Here is an 18,169-nt window from a genome sequence, read left to right as displayed (position 1 = left end):
ACTCATATACCCCATGACATCGATCCACAAATCGGCGGGTTTTGATCCCCATTAACAAACAAAGCCCACGATAAATCAAAAAAGAGTGTAAAATGAAAATAAGGAAAAGCGCGATTTACGTAATGGGGCTTTAAGCGTAAAAAACGACCATAAGCCGTCGGTTTTGACCAAATTCGAGTTTCAACATATTTTAATTCAATTTTAATACCGGCCGGTTTATCAATATATAAAAATGTAAATCTATACACCGATATCGGCTGTAAATCCGGTGATATAGCAAAATAGCTACTCACTGCGAGCGACTCCTACGAATCCTCGTCGTCCGAACCGTCAGCTCCACCCTCCGGAAATTCAGCTTTTATCTCGCCTCCATTTTTAATATTTTTATTATTTTATGAACCCTATTTTTAGAAAAGTGTTTATATACTTGGGTCGAAAACCCAAGCGTTCTAACCGACTTCGAGACCCAAAACCCGGCCCACGTATCCGAGTCGGTCCAGGCGATTTTTTGAAATAAATAATTTAATTAAATTAATAAAATAAAAAAATCATTTTAAAAAATCTAAGATTCTGACTTTATACACATCTCAAAAGAATCTCGTCGAGATTGAGGATAAAACTATCTGAACAAAACGTTGGTTATTAACTTAGAACCTATACAAGAATGCAAGTTGATTAAACTTAAACAAGATAACATTGGTATTAATTATTATTAAATAATACCCGAATATATGTCCTCATGCCATTACAAAATATATCATAGTTTAACTGTCTATATTAAAACAAATTATTACTGTCCCTTAAATACAAGATAAATATATTATATCTTTTTAGCATGTAGTTTCTTGATACGTAGCAACTCTACGAAAAATAATATTCTACTTAAACTAATAAATGATATGGGGTAAGTTCATTCATGCATAACACATTATGGAGTCTTTCATTATCTTGCATAAAAGAAAATTAGTGTCCTAATACACTTAAAATAAAAATCACTCATGTCATGGATACTATAATAAAACTTTATATTTACTTTAGTTATGCTCTCAGAAATATTAAATTTTAAAACCACCCTTGAATCCTAATTCATGCTTGCAACGGGATCAAATATAGCACGTATCAAAAAATAATTTTTCATGTTCCTCTATCAAAATCATATAGACTGAAACAAAACAATTAAGAGTAAATACTCGAATATGCCAAAATCATGTGAAACTAATTTAACGATATTAATCAATCATGTCATAATTTATAGGCACGACACACTTATAAGACAAAATAAAAATCCGTTTGTTGTGGAAATAACGATCATCATTATATTAAGACATCCTCTACATAAATTAAAAATAACAATTTTCACCATTATTTTAATTAATCATTAGTAAGCGTGACCTTAAGAAAACAACCTACACATGCATGTTTTCTTGGTACAACAATATTAATCATCACATCACATAGGTAATAGTTCATCTATATACTAATATATATAAAGCGTGTATCTGCGGTATATACACATCTCAAAAGAATACACGTGTATCGCAAAGTATACACATCTCAAAAGAATACTGCGATATATCTAAAGTATATACATCTCAAAAAAGAATACACGATATATTTTATTATTATATTCAATCTATTTCTAACTAATCACCTCTAGCATTAATCTCTTATACTTTAAAATAATATCCATCCATTACAAGTATGCAAGTGAAGTGAGATAGTTCCTCCAACACCGAGGCAATTAGTTCCTTACTCAAGGTCTGACACAAAGCCATCAGATAATACAACTCATTTAATATAGATCAAAATATCTTATTATTTCTTGAATAATAACATAACACTCAAATACAAAGTTCACAAACATGTTATTGCACTTAATCCATAATCCATGTGAAAACGAACACCAACAATAAAACAATATTATAACAGCACACATCATCTTGATCAAATCCATTAATAATTAACATATTACACATATAACCACTCCTTATATGATAAGGAAAAATAAAAGCATTTCATATGCACTCCACAAGAGTAACTAATATAGATATATACATCACACGTACAAACAAATCAAGAGAAATATTGACTCTCTTTATTTCTATATCTATTTTATTTTCTTTGTAAAAATAAAACAACTAGCGGAAATAGTTTTGAAAATAATACTTTAAACACTACCCATAAACTACGATCCGAGAATCACCTAGACTTCGCTTTAAGTCTAAAGCTAACCAAATGCTTTCACGATACCAAATCACACCCGAATTTGAGTCGAATTCGGAAAAACATTATTGTTCCCGACTCTTTCGATTTCAGGGTGTGGACTCTCCACTCCCAACAACCCATAAGCAGGTTTAAAATATGCGGATAATTAAAACCAATAAAATTTTTAACTTAAACAAAGTCCTCTTCATTATAAAACAATTTACAAATGAAAATGCAAATAATATTATCTCAACCGGAAAATCTATATCACCTCAAGGAAAACAAAAACCAACACGAGATGCGATGCTTAATGAAACCACAAGCAAAGAACCAATCTTCTTCATCACTAAACATCAAAACTTATCAACTATGTTCATTGAATGAACACCGCTTTAGATAAACAAACATGCAAATCGGATTGACATTATAAACAATCTTTGGTGTGAGTAGCTCTAAATATAACATATAATTATACATATATATACACGATCCCTACGGTAGTTAGTTCCCATCGAGTACTTTTAACTTTCAACGACAAATCAACATCCTTAAGAATAATAATTTAGGGGCGGTAGTTCCTCCATCGAAACTTTTTAACTTCCCACTTAACCACACAACAAACTATACCCATAATAAATAAGGCGTGTAGTTCCTCCATCGATTTTAGGTTCAACTAAACAAATAACCAACCAAACATATTATATACATTCATCTATTTAAAGATCATCATTAACCAAGATATTACCATAATTATATTATTTCGGGCTTTCTTTGCGTGTCCCTAAAATCCGTCAGATCTATGTCTTTACCTAGTTTCCATTTCTACTGATCAATCGCAGAATGACGCCGAACATTATACATCCACATGCCTCCGCTTACATAATGAGCGCTCCGATGCGTAACCACCTCCACGGCGGGATGCCGCGACGAGTAAATCCTCACGGGAAGCCAAATCTATGTAAACGCGCCATTATTCGGATAAAATATTGCGCATCATCGTTATTTTGCGAGCGGAATAATCAAGCCAATTATTAAATTTCGCCCGGGGGCCGCCCGAAGGCCATTCAAAGCGAAGCGCCCGGAAGAATGCCCGGGCGCCATTCAAATTTTAACTGAAGCGCGGAAGGGCCAATCACATGAGTTGTGGTGAGTGGGTTCTAGGATTTTCGTTATGTAATTTTATTCGGTGTCATACATCTATGACTTCATAAACATTTCTACTATATATCGTGCGGTCGATTACCTTATTCAGATTTAAGCCACAATCTCTAGAAATATCTCATATATCTCATAACCATATTTCATCTTTCACGCCAATATCTTATCAGACTACACCACAGGTGAGCAAATATTCACCAATCTTATATTAGCATCTCACATATATAAAATAATGGGTGTATATATATTTTCCGAGATATTGATTAATATAAATATCCCAACATATGATATCGTGTCATAATCTTTCAACGATATCACATACATTTTATTATAGCGTATTAGGAATATAATGTCTCTAACATCTCAATATCATCGCGTGTCAAAAAAATACACAACATCAAGGTCAAATCTTTCTTAGATAATAATGACCAAATTATCTGAAACTTCCACAAACATTTTATTCTATATAGGTGTCATATAATATACACATAAAGCGATAAATTAAATTAAGCGATCCACAATCAAAGTCAAAGCAATATCTTTTCACACTACTTCGCGTCAAATCTAAATTAGATAATTTACCAACCAAAGTTATACAATATCAAATGATATTTTATTACTATATATATCCATATAAACAAACATATGAAAAGCTGGAAAAGTCAACATTCAGCGGTCGGCGGTCAAAGTCGGCGGTCAACGGTCAAAGTCAATCGGTCAAAGCGTCAACACCTCGTGGTCAAGGTCAAACTCAACATGTCATGGTCAAAGTCAAACTTAAATCCATCGTCAAAGTCAAAGGTGAAAGTCAACCGTCCATTGTCAAAGGTCAAAGTCAACCAACCAAAAAATCGGCGGTCGATGGTCAAAGTCAAACTGTCTCTAGTCAAAGTCAAACTGTCCAAGTCAAAAAGTCAAATCGTCGTTTAAGTGTTCGGGGTTGTTCAGTCATTGGTTAGTTGGTTCGTTGGTAATGACAAAGTGCCAGCTCGCTGGAACTCGTGTACGCGGTCGTGGATTCGGACGGTTAATCTGTTGAAGCCCCAAACCTTAAAACCCGAAAGTCTAAAAGTCCACTTTATTTATTCTACGCGACCCAATGGATCTATTTTAAGTCCTATGGGTGGCTCCGAACAATATTAAAAGCCCAAAAAAAGCGGCTAATTAGTTTGGCCCAAATCCGGAATAGAACTCGGCCCACAACTAACACTAAACTGAAATTTCGGTCCAACCACTATTGAAATTTCGGCCAAGACAATAAAACATTTCGGCCCACAACTTAACTAAAAATCGGGCCCAACAAGAAATAGAAATTTGGCCCCAAAGAACTTAAACATTTCGGCCCAGCCCAACAGCCACTAAGGCCCAAACCCCAGGCCCAGCCGAAATAGTCATCTTCCTCCTCCAGCAACTCTCTCCACCACCACCAGCAGCTCGCGCGCCGCCAGCCACTCCTCACCGGTATCGCCCCCTCATCCCAGCGGTTTGACTCATATGGAAAAACCCAATCTTCCCATACTAACAAATCACGATTTCCCTCACCTCCAAAACTAGATCTAAAAGCTTTACTGCCGCCATTAATGGCCGGCCTCAAGCTTCCAACAGCCCACTCAACCCCCACTCACCTCCAACAATACACTCAACACAACAAAGCAGAACAACACAACCACTAAACCAAAAACAGCCCAACCCCAGTAGCTCAGTAATGGCGTCCGGCGCCATTGACGCCTCTTGAGAGCTTCCAACAGTACCCAAACTTCAATCCCGACGTCCATCAACCAATTTCAACCAACAAAATACCCCAAAACCCAACAACATAATATGATGGCCGTAGGATTCATGGCTGGCGCCTCCATGAACAAAGCTCCAAAGAGTTTTGAACTGTTCTAACAGTTTCAAACTCATATACCCCCGCAACATCGATCCACAAATCGCTGGGTTTTGATCCCCATTAACAAACAAAGCCACAGTAAATCAAAAAGAGTGTAAACAGAAAATAAGGAAAACTGCCGATTTCTGTAATGGGGCTTTAACTGCCCAACGGCCATAAAGCTTCGTCAGCCACAGCCAAATTCCGAGTTTCAACATATTTTAATTCAATTTTAATACCGACAGTTTTATCAATATATAAAAACAGAAATCTATACACCGATATACGAAAACTGTAAATCCGGTGATATAGCAAAATAATTTCTTCAATTGCAATGAGCGGCTCCTACGAATCCTCGTCGTCCAACCGGCAAATTCCACCCTCCTCAGGAAATTCAAATTTTATCTCTGCTTCCATTTTTAATATTTTTATTATTTTATGAACCCTATTTTAGAAAAAGTGTTTATATCTTGGGGTCCAAACCCTGCCTCAACACCGACTCTGCCCAAAACAAACCACGTGATCCCGTATCGGGTCGGTCAGGCGAATTTTGGAAATAAATAATTTAATTAAATTAATAAAATAAAAAAATCGTATTTAAAAATACGGGCGTTACAGCTCTTCTTCTTTTTTTTTACCGGCAAGTCGAAGACGACTGAACTACTACTCGCCACCACTAAGCAATTTCATCGTACCTATGTAGATAGTTTTCGATACATTCTTGACATTCTTTGATCAAGGAGCCATTATTACTACAAAATAAAATAAAATAAACAACTATTAGTAACAAGGTAATTTAAAAAATAGTTGTCGTCTTTGGAAAATGACAACAAACAAAAATGAACATAACCACTCCAAATTAAAAAAAAAAAAAAAAAAAAAAAAAAAAAATCCAAATCGAAAATGGTTTAATGAACCAATGTAAAAGTTATTCTACAACTTAAACCAAATTCCTAATTCTGTCTGAAGTTAGCAAAAAAAATTAACATGCCCTAGTTAATAAAACCCAACGAGGGGAGCATCTGATTAACATAGACGGTGTAGTAATGCACAACAATGGCTTTGTTGTAATATAATCAGATCAACAAGCAGCTTGGTAAAGTGTAAAACACCTATAGACCAAATCAAAATCAAATGCCTTCTAAACAGAATGATCTCTTAGCAAGACAGGCGTGAGTTTGTAGCTTCCAGACTCTGGGCCATCTACAGGCTAGAGTTGCAAATTCTAGTTCATAAATCATTCTAGCCTTAACTTAAGTCAATCCCATTTCAACAAATATCATTTTAGCATTCCATACACATTGCCTAAACCTAATATAATTCTAACCAAATGAAGAAGGGGCAAAGAGAGTTTAAAAAAAAAAAAAAAAAAAAAAAAAAAAAAAAAAAAAAAAAAAAACTGAATAGCATGATTGTATTTCTTGTACTTGCCAAGCTGATAAACAAACCCAATATTGCAAGTTTACAAGCACCCGTATCAATTTGGTTCTGGTTTGAGTATTGCAAGTTTGAGAATTTCGATTTAGAGTGGGTACAATGGGAGCGAAGGTTTCGATTTAAAGTTTCTCAAGTTTGGTTGTTTTTGGGAGTAAAGAATTTTGATTTTGATTCATTTTAATTTGGGCCCTTAGATCTCGAGATGGAGTGGGCGAGATGAGTGCGCGATATTTGGAGTGGGTTGGAAATAAAGTGGGAGTGGTTAGAAGGAAAATACCTTAGGGTCCAATATATTTCATTCGAAATTTGAAAATTGTCGAGTGATCTGAGTAGGTCGTTAGGGCCAGTTTCGTCTGTACTGCCAAAGTATGGATGGTACATCCTATATACCATCCATTATTATAAACGGCCCCATAAGATCGTTTGGCTCTATAGTCCAACGATCTGAGTAGGTCGTTAAGGCCAGTTTCGTTTGTACTACCTAAGTATGGATGGTACATAATATATATCATCCATTATTCGGAATGTTACATACCATATACCATCCTGTTGAGCAACTAAGAATGCCGCAGTGAATGGATGTTACATACTATATACCATCCATTATTCGGAATGCTATATACCATATACCATCTTATTGAGCAACTAAGAATGTTGCAGTGAATAAAATTCCAAAATCTATTACAAAAATCATGTTAGAATATATTACAAAAATGTCAGAATATTTCGCAACGAGTGCTTAAAATAACTTGCAGACTTCTATATTGTTCGAAGCCAAATATTCTTTTTCCCTTACATCATATATTTATCATTCAGAAAAAGACATGTCCATCATCACTACAAAACTTTTGGAGTCTATATCCGTCTTGAGGCTCACACCCAACATCGTCATCTGGGACATCATCATCATCAGGGACATTATCAACCAATAGGCCTGTAAGTTCAATATTTATATTGCGTTATTTACCTTCTAAAGTCATAATCATTAGCAGGTAACACTGAAAATGAGCAAAAATGGAAACATTCGCATACCTTGCAAATTATATTTGGGCACATGTAGACACCTACGCTTTGTATGCTCTGTAGATTGAAAGTTGCTACACTTGTTCTTTCTAGCTCTCCCATTTTGCTCAGCTGCTTCCACTACAACTATATAACAAGCAACCCAAAATAAAACTTCATCTCTTCACAAAGGAAATTTCATAATCCAAAAGAGAGATCTACATAGATACGTGTTATTTTTCTTAAAACGTCTTAAGCGCATTTACTTACATAAGTAAATTTATTTAGAAAAAATACTCATATAGGAACTTACATCCAACATCTCCGTTCAACTCGTCATCTGCAGCTCGAGCATTGCGCTCAACATTCTCCCTATTTACACCTACAACAGAGCGCATGATAAATGTAAAATGAGTAGTTTACCTACGAAATGAACGATGAATTCAAAACGTAAGTAAACTAAAACTTAACTTATGAGCGAGCCTATGTTTATCAAAGATTCTACTCTCAATCCTATGAGATATAGTGGAGTAGAGTGATTCGTTCCACTCCTAGTCCTTCCAAGATGTGTTCTCACGCGTGTAAGTATTCTTCTTAAAGTCTAATGAGAGATTTCTGAAAAGGCAACTAGACTACGATGCAACTACCCACCTAAATGCAACTAGTCGACGATAGGAATAACTAAGGGAATGCTACGTTGATTTGATGATAAGGAGTTAGAGGGGAATTGATTCCACCTTAACTTCGACTTAATCCTATTAACTACTTAATCGTCAGAATCCGAATTGAATCGCTTGTGAGAACAATTGGTTCTTCCTAATCCCTAATTACACATGGCATTTCTACCAATTAATAACTAGCATGTGAACGATTAAACCCATTCTCATGGTGAACTAAACGTTTCTAGAGTGGAAAGGAAATTACGACGAATCTACGTTAATCGGAATCAAGCTTTCATCAAGGTTTCTCAACCCCCTCTAATGGAGGTTTAGCCGAGAATCATTACACAATCATTTCCGATTAAATTTAAACTAAACATGATATAAAGAATTGAAATTTACTTAATTAAACAATAATGAAATCTAAGTTAATGACTAAAATGCAATAAGGACAGGAATTTAAATTAGATCTAGAAATGGAAATGACAAAAATCGAAGTTGATAGAAATACTACTTTATTGATCTAATCAAAATGAAGAACAAGATTCAAGGGTTTAATCTAATACAATAATTGGATTTTTAAACTACACTTAATCAAAAACAATTAAATAAAACTAGATCTAGAAGCTATTTTAATGGCTACTTTTTACTCTAACCTATCTACCATTAACAAAGAGCTAAGCTTTTGTTTTAATATCTTTTCAGATCCAAAAATCGTGCATGGGCTTGGAGCCATGTTTTGGGGGCGAGAATCGTGCCCAAAACCCAATTCTTTCAGTCCAAAAAGGCCTCTTCAGCTAGATTCGGCTTCAACAGACTTTTCGTCCACTTCTGCTCCTCTGATTGGGTCAAGGCTTGGACCTTTGCAAAGCTCTTTCCGATTCGGTCGTTTTGACATAAGGTAGGCCCAATTCCGAGGTCTGAGTACAAAGATATGGCATTCGGAAGTTCTGCTGACTTTTGCTCCTTTATCTCGCTAAAGTGGCACATTTCTGCACATAATGGACTTTGAAGCCTGAAATGCATAAAAACACATAATCAGTATTAACTCTTACTTATTATTCACATAATTGGTCTAACAGTATGATTATTAAGGGGTTAAAACTACAGTTTTGGGCTCTTATCAGCGCACCACAAAAAAAATGCGGCCAAATAAAAATCACAAGCAACTACCCCATCAAAAATAATCAAACAAAGTGTTAACAAATGATTGAGAAAATGGATCATTACAATATTAAACAAGGCTGTCACCAACTTATATAAACTTACCCCTACCTTTTGGACACAAGCGTGGGCATTTGGGCTTCGTGTCCCCTACGATACCACAATTGCCACACTTATTTCTTTCATCTCGTTCTAACCTTTTAGTTTACTAGGATTTTTGGGCCGACCCTTGCATTTTACATATGGTGGATCATTAACTGATTGATGATGTGTGGTTTTAGGAGGAGTAAAAGAAAACTCGAAGGGAATTGGTGGGGTGCATTCAAAAGTTGATGGAGTCTCATCCATTCTATAAGTTCAATCATGAGTAGAAGGTATGTCAGAGTGAACCTGGGGCCTGCCATCCAAAGTAGATCGAGTCTCATAATTTATTTGGAAAGAAGCTAACACGACTTTAAAGGCTTCACTGTCTCCCTGAGTTTTGGAATCCCACAAACATATATCTTTGCAGTTGCTTGTAAGTTCACCATAACGAATGGCTGTGGTAGACTGATTGGAATCATTTGGACCAGGTACTCTAACAACTGATTTAGCGACCCGGGTCCATCTCCTAGAAAAGCAGCTCTGCAGAATTTGTCGAACGTCTTCATGTTTGTAAATTGAAATTATATGTCTACAAGGAAATCCAGATGAATCAAATAGTCCACATGAGCAATTAGCTTCCCTTTCTAGGACGTTGTATTTCACAATTGACTTTTTATGTCTGTTTAAATTACGACTTACAGTGTATGTACGAACATTCTCACTCGCATCTCCTCTACCCTCTACAGTGTACATCACTTCTTGCTTTAACTCTATCATGAAAACATCAAAACAAGCTCGAGTGTAGATAGATTTAACCTATTTTGCATATTCATCTAAGTGGGTATTGATAACAGGCATGCTCGTTATAGTCTTCACCTCTTCCTCATACTCTCTCTAGCGGATATTCCAAACTGCAATTTCCAATTTCCCAAAAACATCAAACAACCACATGCCAGGCCTCACATGATGTCGTATAACATAATTTATACTCTCGCACCGCTGGTTGCTTTTACAACCAGCAAAGAAATAACCATGGAGATAAGCTTCTGACCACTTTTCCCTTTTTTGTATATCATTCCCACCCAATTGTGCTTATCAACCTTGTAATTTTCCACGAACTTTTCCCATCGTTTATCAAATTCATTGCAGGAGCCCTTCATATGCATCATCGAGTTGAAGGCTTTTAAAAATCCTTGCTTGGGGACATTCTTGAGGCAATTATTCATGATGTGCCAACAACACAAACGGTGCTTCAAATTTGGGAGAGTCAATATCGAAGCCTCACTAATCACTGGGTCACCATCAGTAATCACAGATTTTGGGTGCTCTCCATACATTGCATCAATAAATGATTGTAATACCCATTTATAAGACTCCACCGTCTCACTTGTCATCAATGCAAAACGAAAAATTACTGTCTGTCGATGGTTGTTGATCCCAGCAAACACTACAATCGGAATCTTGTATTGATTGCTCCTATATGTTGAATCAAACAACAACAAATCACCAAAGCAACTATAATCTATAAATGAGGTGGAATCTGCCCAAAACAGCTGAACTAACTGCCCGCTCTCATTTAATTGGTAATTATGGTGAAAGAAAGGATTTTCCTTTGTCTTGCTATCCATGTAACCCAGCAGAGTGTTGGCATCGCCATCAATACAACAAATTCTCCTATCATACCCCAATTTATTATACAAGTCTTTCTTCAGAAAGCTAACATTTGAGAAATCTCTAGCTCTACGTACAAAGATATCCGTTATTTTGCAATGACGAATGCCCACATCATTCAGAGTCCTAGCATATTCCAAATCATAGAGGCACTTTTCTATGTGATCAACTGAACATCGAGTTTGGATACGGCACAAGTAAATGTGTGTGATCCCCAACAAAATCTTTCACAATCCACAACTTTTCTTGGAAATCATAACCAACCTCAAAACGAGCTTCACATTTAAATCGAGTGATTGCTTTGGGTGCTTTTTTGTGTTTCCTCGGTATGAGACGCTTTGGATCTCGTTCACCTGCAACTGGGCACAAAAATCTCCGCTTAACACGATCACTATTTTTATGAACTCTCAAAGTATCCTTACGAACACTAAAGCCCACTACTTTGGCATAATCATTATAAAGTTTATACGCCTCCTCCAAAGTTTTGAACTGCAAAGAATAAAAAGTTGTTTTGTCTTCTTCATAAAGCCTATCAGCCTCTGGCCTACTCACGAATGCATCCCTGGTGTCTGTAACTTCATCATTTTCACTATCCACCATGGAAACATTTGATTCATCCTCTTCCTCAGACCTAAAACTGTCATAACATGTATTTCTAAGCCATTCTTCATCGTCCTTGGATATATAATTCATGTTAGGATCACTACATAAAACAAATAGAGACTCTTAGCACAAATTTACACAGTTCTACACCCTCTAAATGGTAATACTTGTAAGACATTAGAGAGGGGGCGCGACCATTTACCCCCAACAAAATGGGTTGGCATCCACTTGGCAAAAGGGCAGTGCCATAATGGTTATTCCACTAATTTCCTTTCTTAATATGGGTTTACAGCCCCGTCCAGGCATATTTCCTTTTTTGTTGTCCAACAAGGATGACAAATGTTATCTATCATTCATTATTGCCTCTAGAATGTTTTTGAAGTCTGAACTATTCATTACAATGATATATTACATGTACCATTTCTTCTTAGAAGACAAATAGATAGAATGCCCCCCTCCCTTTTTGGGAGAATGTTGTCTAACAAGGTTGATATTTGTCATCTATCATTCATCCATTTTTGGGAAAATGTTTTTGAACTATCCACTAGAATGATATATTATATGTATCGTTCGTTCTCATAAAGCATATACATAGAATGTCATTCATGGGATGGGAATGAATCTCCAAAATTAAGAAATAAACCCTAAGAACTCAACACATTATAACACAAATTGCAAATTGAATTGCAAACATGTTTCAAAAATCTTTCTTTCAGTTGAGGAACTAGTTTACTAACCTTATTGTTACTGTAAATGTTGATAGTGTGTAAGAATGTAAGATGAACTTTTGACCGGTAACTGCGAATTGAAATTGATTCAATTAACAAATAAATGTGATCGATGATGATTGTATTAAATGAAGTTAGGGGAGGAGGAAGACTAATAATTTTGTTAGTTGAAATGGTTCGTGTAATATCCAAACCAAAATCTAATCTAATTTAAAATCTAAGATGTAAATTACATTTTTGCCCTTTTAATTAAGAGTCCTGTTACTGCCAGACCCCAATTTGTGTTGGGCGGACCGAAGTTGGGAGTGCGCCCATTATCAGGTTGGCTTAACTTGGAATTATACACCCCCCAACCAAATACCCAAGAAACTGGAAAACCGGCTACCACCTTCAACCTTCAAACCCTCGATTTCGCGATTTCTCTTAACCAAAATCAAACCCACAAAAACGAACTCGCGATTTCTGTTTCAATTCTTTGTTTCCATCAAACTCTCGATTCTTTATCTCGATCTCGATCAAACCCACCATTAGTAAGTTTCAATTACTGCTCAATCTCGATCAATTGGTGGTTTCAATTACTGCTCGATCTCGATCAATTGGTGGTTTCAAATCAATTGGTGGTTTCAATTACTGCTCGATCTCGATCCCGATCCCAAGCTCTTCTATCAACACCAATTTCAAAGTGAGTTTTTTGCTTTCAAAGTGAGTTTTTTTATGCATTGTAGTTTGTTCATACATTGTAGTTTGAGTGTTCAAGGTGTTTGTTTATACATTGTACATTGTATTTGGTTGGTTCATACAAGTCAAAAAACAATGCCGTAGTTCATACCTATTAGATATATTTTTGCAAGAACCGTTACGGAAAGACTATAGTTGGTGAGACTGTTGATGAGTCTGGAGGGTCGTCTGTTAGTTCTGATAATCCGAGCTGGATTGAACCTTGTTCGGAATCTACTAGGTTTATAGATGATGATGATGATCAGAGAGTTGAGTTGAGAAGGAAGGTTTCTACTGAGTTTTGGTCTGATTCCAGTAGCGATGAGTCAACTGTTATCATGTCTTTTAATAATCTGTAACTTGGCAGCTACTTGTTTGAAAACTACTCTTAAGTTTCATATGTTTGGATATCTTCAATTTATTCCAGTAATTTTTGGTTATATGTGTGCCCGTTTGTTTGTGTTTTCCTCTACTGGTAGGACTTATAAGATATTAAGATAGTAGACTATGCTAAGAAGAGCTATGCTTCTTGGAGGAACTTTAGTTGTAGGTTATAACTTAATATCAGTGAGGTTCTTAAAATGTTTTACTACCTTGCTTGATTGAACCATCAATGCGGATGATTGTTGAGTACAGTTATATGCTGTTACGAGGACCATTTGGCTGGAAACTGGAAAAAAAAGTAGCGATTTAGATTTTAGAGCATATTATCTGTAGTTGAAAATGTAGACTATGGGGTTGTGTCTCTCACCTTCCTACTATTAGAAAACTGAGATTTGATTCTATTGTAACTTAATGGGAAGCTGCTGTACAATAACTTCTGGTTTGTGGTATGGTTTGTTACACTATGCTGACTTCCTAAACGGAGAAGAAAGTTGAGGCTTTGTTGTTGACTTTAAATTTGATTATGTTCACTCATTTAAATGATTGTTATTATTGTTTCTCATGATTTTGTCAAACACAAAACCTTATAGAGCTTGTTCTTCTAGTCCATAAGTTAGAATGTATATTTGTCCAATTTTGATTTTGACTCCTATAAGTTTTACCTTTCACAAAATATTTTTGCTTAATAGTGGTGTTGTAAACTTGATATTGGTTTTCATACCTATTTTTTCTAACCATTCCATTCGACATCTCCTATCTTCTCTTGTTCCTTGTTAACTAAGCAATTTGCTGATAAACACTTACAAGTTTATCACTTCCTTGGCCACTATGGGGTTCCTCTACTTTCTTGATCACTGCCATGGGTTCCTTCACTTCCTTGGCTACTATGGGATCCTTCACTTCCTTGGCTACCATAGCTTCCTTTACTTCCTCGGCTACCTCGACATTGTTAATTATCTTGGGTGGTAACTTATACTTGAGTTGTATCTTGACTTCATGGTTGTCGAATGCTGAAAATGGATAAGTCCGGTAAAGACCGGCCAATCCCTTGAAAGCAATCCTTCCATCGACAGGATTGTCGATAGAAATTTCATTCAAACTAACCCAGATTAACATCTCCTTTATCTTGACACCAGTCAATTTCCTGATCTTATACTTATCAACATAGGCAGTGATCTCTATACCATATATGGCCTGCCTTCCAATCTTCTCAAACTTGTGTTCTATTTTATTCTTTTGCTTTAGCCATACAAAGCCAGTATCTTCCATGTAACCACATTCTAGTATGTCTCTCAATGGAAGGAGGCCGGTGGGCAGTCCCACTTCCTTGAGCAAGAACTTGCTTCTCTCTTTTCCTTCCTCATCTTCAAAGCAAAGTTCAGCCTTGGCTCTCATTTCTTCTGTGATCACAACCATTTTCTCTCTCTTTTCTCTATTGAGTGTGTTTAGAATGAAAAGGAGATGTTGTTTGTGGGGCACCAAAAGGGTGTTAATATAGTGGAGAAATTGCAAGTTTGGACTACTTTCTCAAAAGAACTACCAGTCTACCACTGTAAGTGTAGAGCGTGCCACTTAAAGTTCACAGCAAACTTTCTTTGTTAATTGTTGGTGATGAAGCAAACAAGTAAAATTAAAAGAGAAGGCTTTAGTATTTGCAAACCATGTTTGGCCATAGAATTAGAGGAAGCTATGGATATGCATATTTTAGACTTTAGTTAGTGAACTCCAAAGTTAATAAACACTTACAACTTGAATGTCTTAGTATTAGAAGTTGTGCATTTGCTTGTTAATAAACAATTTGAATTAGTTGAATCTTATTTTTAACTCCTATTTATTTTGTAGCAATGCCTCAAACAAAGAATTTGAATGTGAAGAATGCAGCAAAAAGTGTTTTCACGGGTGCTAAGAAGTTGTTAGGTGGGGGGAGTAATAGTTTGGGTCGCGATGAGGAGCCTGAGAAAAAGAGAGGAAGGAGAACAACCACTTCGGCATCAGTTCGTAGAGGGGATCAGAAAGCGGATGATCCCAGTAATGTTGTAAGTGGTGTAGAGTTAGGAAATCAAAAGAGAAGAAAGGGGACAATTCTGAGTGATGTAGATGTAGATGTAGATGTAGATGTAGATTTAGATTTAGATTTAGATTTAGATGTAGATGACGATGACGTAAATATGGATCGTGGGAAGAGTGTAGTTCTAAGTCATGCTGATAGTGAAGAAGAGGGTGTTGATGATGCAGAAGAGGAGACTGACGAGGAGGAAGAGGACGCGGAGGAGGAGGATGACGAGGAAGTCTATGTACCTGTACCTCTAGTGAATATTGTGAGAAAGTCTAACAATGACTTGGAGTTCAAGAGAGGTGTTTATGGAGGTGGCCCTTGTGTGTCACATATGTTGTATGACTATGCAGTGCACGTGGCTTACGATGTTTGGGAAGGGCAGGTAATATTATCATATAGTGTCTATTAGTATTTAAATTTTGTATTACGAAACTTGTGCATACATTAATACTAAGTTTTTGTTGTTTTAGGCGGAGCGAGGGGTGTTGAAGTGTCATGGGCACCTAAACAAGTTGGTACAATGGGATATCATCGGAGAGTGTTCAGACTGTTATACTTTTCACGTGGAGCTTCAAAGGACCGGCTTATGTGCTCTGATCTTAGGTGTATACATGCATCAGGATCCTGTGTTGGTCTCTGCGTTTGTGGAGAGGTGGCATCCAGAGACCAACACGTTTCATATGCCGTGGGGTGAGATGACAATCACGTTGGACGATGTTTTCCAACTCTTAGGAGTTCCGATCAGAGGCAAAGCAGTGACTGGGGACACTAATTTGACCTTGGAACAGACAAAAAGAGTCCTCCACAAAGATCTTGGCATACCCATGGATAAGATATATGCGGAGATGAAATCCAATAAGTTCACTTCCAAAGTTATGATGGATTTCTTGATGAAGCAGTTTGCTGGGAAGGTAATAGATAAAGATTTACGTGATGAAAATGGGGTTGTTGTGAAGAAGGCGTTAACCCAAAAAGAGGTGCAGTTTGCTGTGAGAGCTTATCTGTTATTTTTCTTTGGATGTACCGCCTTCACCGACACGTCTGGAACTGCAGTTCCCGTTTGTTATCTGAGATTGCTTTCGAAATTTGCCGAGATCAGAGACTACGCGTGGGGTGTAGCCTTATTGGCTTACTTGTACAGGGGTCTTGGGACTGCCACAAGTGCCAAGGTGAAGGGTGTTTCAGGCTATTTCACTCTCCCTACGTATTAGTTTTTGTTTTTCTTTTCAATGTCAATTTTATCTATCTATTACAATATTAACTGGGTGTCTATATTAATGTAGGCATGGATTTATGAGTACTTCCCGGTGTTCAGGCCATACCCAAATGAGGACTATCAGTTGAGCATGTCTCGTGCTCATAGGTACTCAGTTACTCAGTCTTTTTATGCTAGCACAACAGCTGCATTGAAGCATACCCGAGCCACCATTGATAATATGACTTGTACCGATGTAAGCATTTTTGTATGTAAATAGTTTTATTTATTAATTGATATTATTAGTATGTGGTTAATGATTAATTTCCTCGATCATATGCTATTTGACAGGTTGAATGGTATCCCTATGTTGAAGTCCGAGCTACACGGCCGGTGGATGAAATAGCATTTTTCGAGGGATTTATATGCTTTCTTGATAATGTCGAGCAGTACAATGTTTCGAGGGTTGTGCGTCAGTTGGGTCATATGCAGTTTGTACCCTCAGATCCCCCAAGACCAAAGACCTCGACGCGAATTACTTCCGGACGCGGGTATGATGTGAAATTTAATATTGCGTCTTCCTACTGGAGTAAATGGCAGAATTACTTGATTCAACTTGAACAACGGGGACCCATTCCGTCTTATCCATGGGAGTGTGTTAGTAGATACATGAGTTGGTACGAAAACAATAGTCATATTCGAATGATAAACCCTGATCATCTTAGTCACTACTCCCTACAGAGTCTTCCATATCATAATCTGGTGAGTTAATATCTTACAACGTTAATTTTTGTTTTGTTTTGTTTTGGTATTTTATAAATGTAAATGTATATACTAATGTAGTTTTTCGTTTTAATTTTGACAGCACCCCGTCGTCGATAAAATTTCTCTTTTGCTCAATCAAGGCCTGCAATTGGGTGGGACTGCGATTCTAGATGATGCACGGAACGAGTTCATGGAGGCATACAATTTGACCCGGTGCAAGTTCATTGGCGGACGATATCGTTAAGGAGCATTAGATTTAGCAATGTTGAGTTTGGTTAGTTTAGGGTTTAGTGTGTTGAGCATTGGCAGTCTTGTTGGAAGTGTGTTATAGAGGTGATAATCGTAAAAATAATAGTAGAATCCTAAATATTAATGCTACAAGAACACTAATACGTAATCCTACCGTTCTTACGTTTAAATCAATACTTCTTACTCTCAAGTCATAATCATGCAATACAACGAGTAAGGATT

General features: G+C 36.6%; 1 long non-coding RNA gene across 1 annotated transcript; it reads left to right on the top strand.

Annotated features, from left to right (window-relative positions):
* The first annotated feature begins 17,025 nt into the window (after window positions 1-17,025).
* On the top strand, window positions 17,026-17,895 carry LOC147503613 (uncharacterized). Its single transcript, XR_015220219.1, has 3 exons — window positions 17,026-17,189; window positions 17,285-17,695; window positions 17,799-17,895. It is a non-coding gene; the product is annotated as an uncharacterized LOC147503613 (long non-coding RNA).
* The last annotated feature ends 274 nt before the right edge of the window (window positions 17,896-18,169 follow it).

This window comes from Coptis chinensis, chromosome 4, assembly GCF_015680905.1.
Source record: "Coptis chinensis isolate HL-2020 chromosome 4, ASM1568090v1, whole genome shotgun sequence".
Classification (NCBI taxonomy): domain Eukaryota; kingdom Viridiplantae; phylum Streptophyta; class Magnoliopsida; order Ranunculales; family Ranunculaceae; genus Coptis; species Coptis chinensis.
The sequence above is the reverse complement of the archived record's forward strand: the minus strand, read 5'-3'. Positions and strand labels throughout refer to the sequence as shown.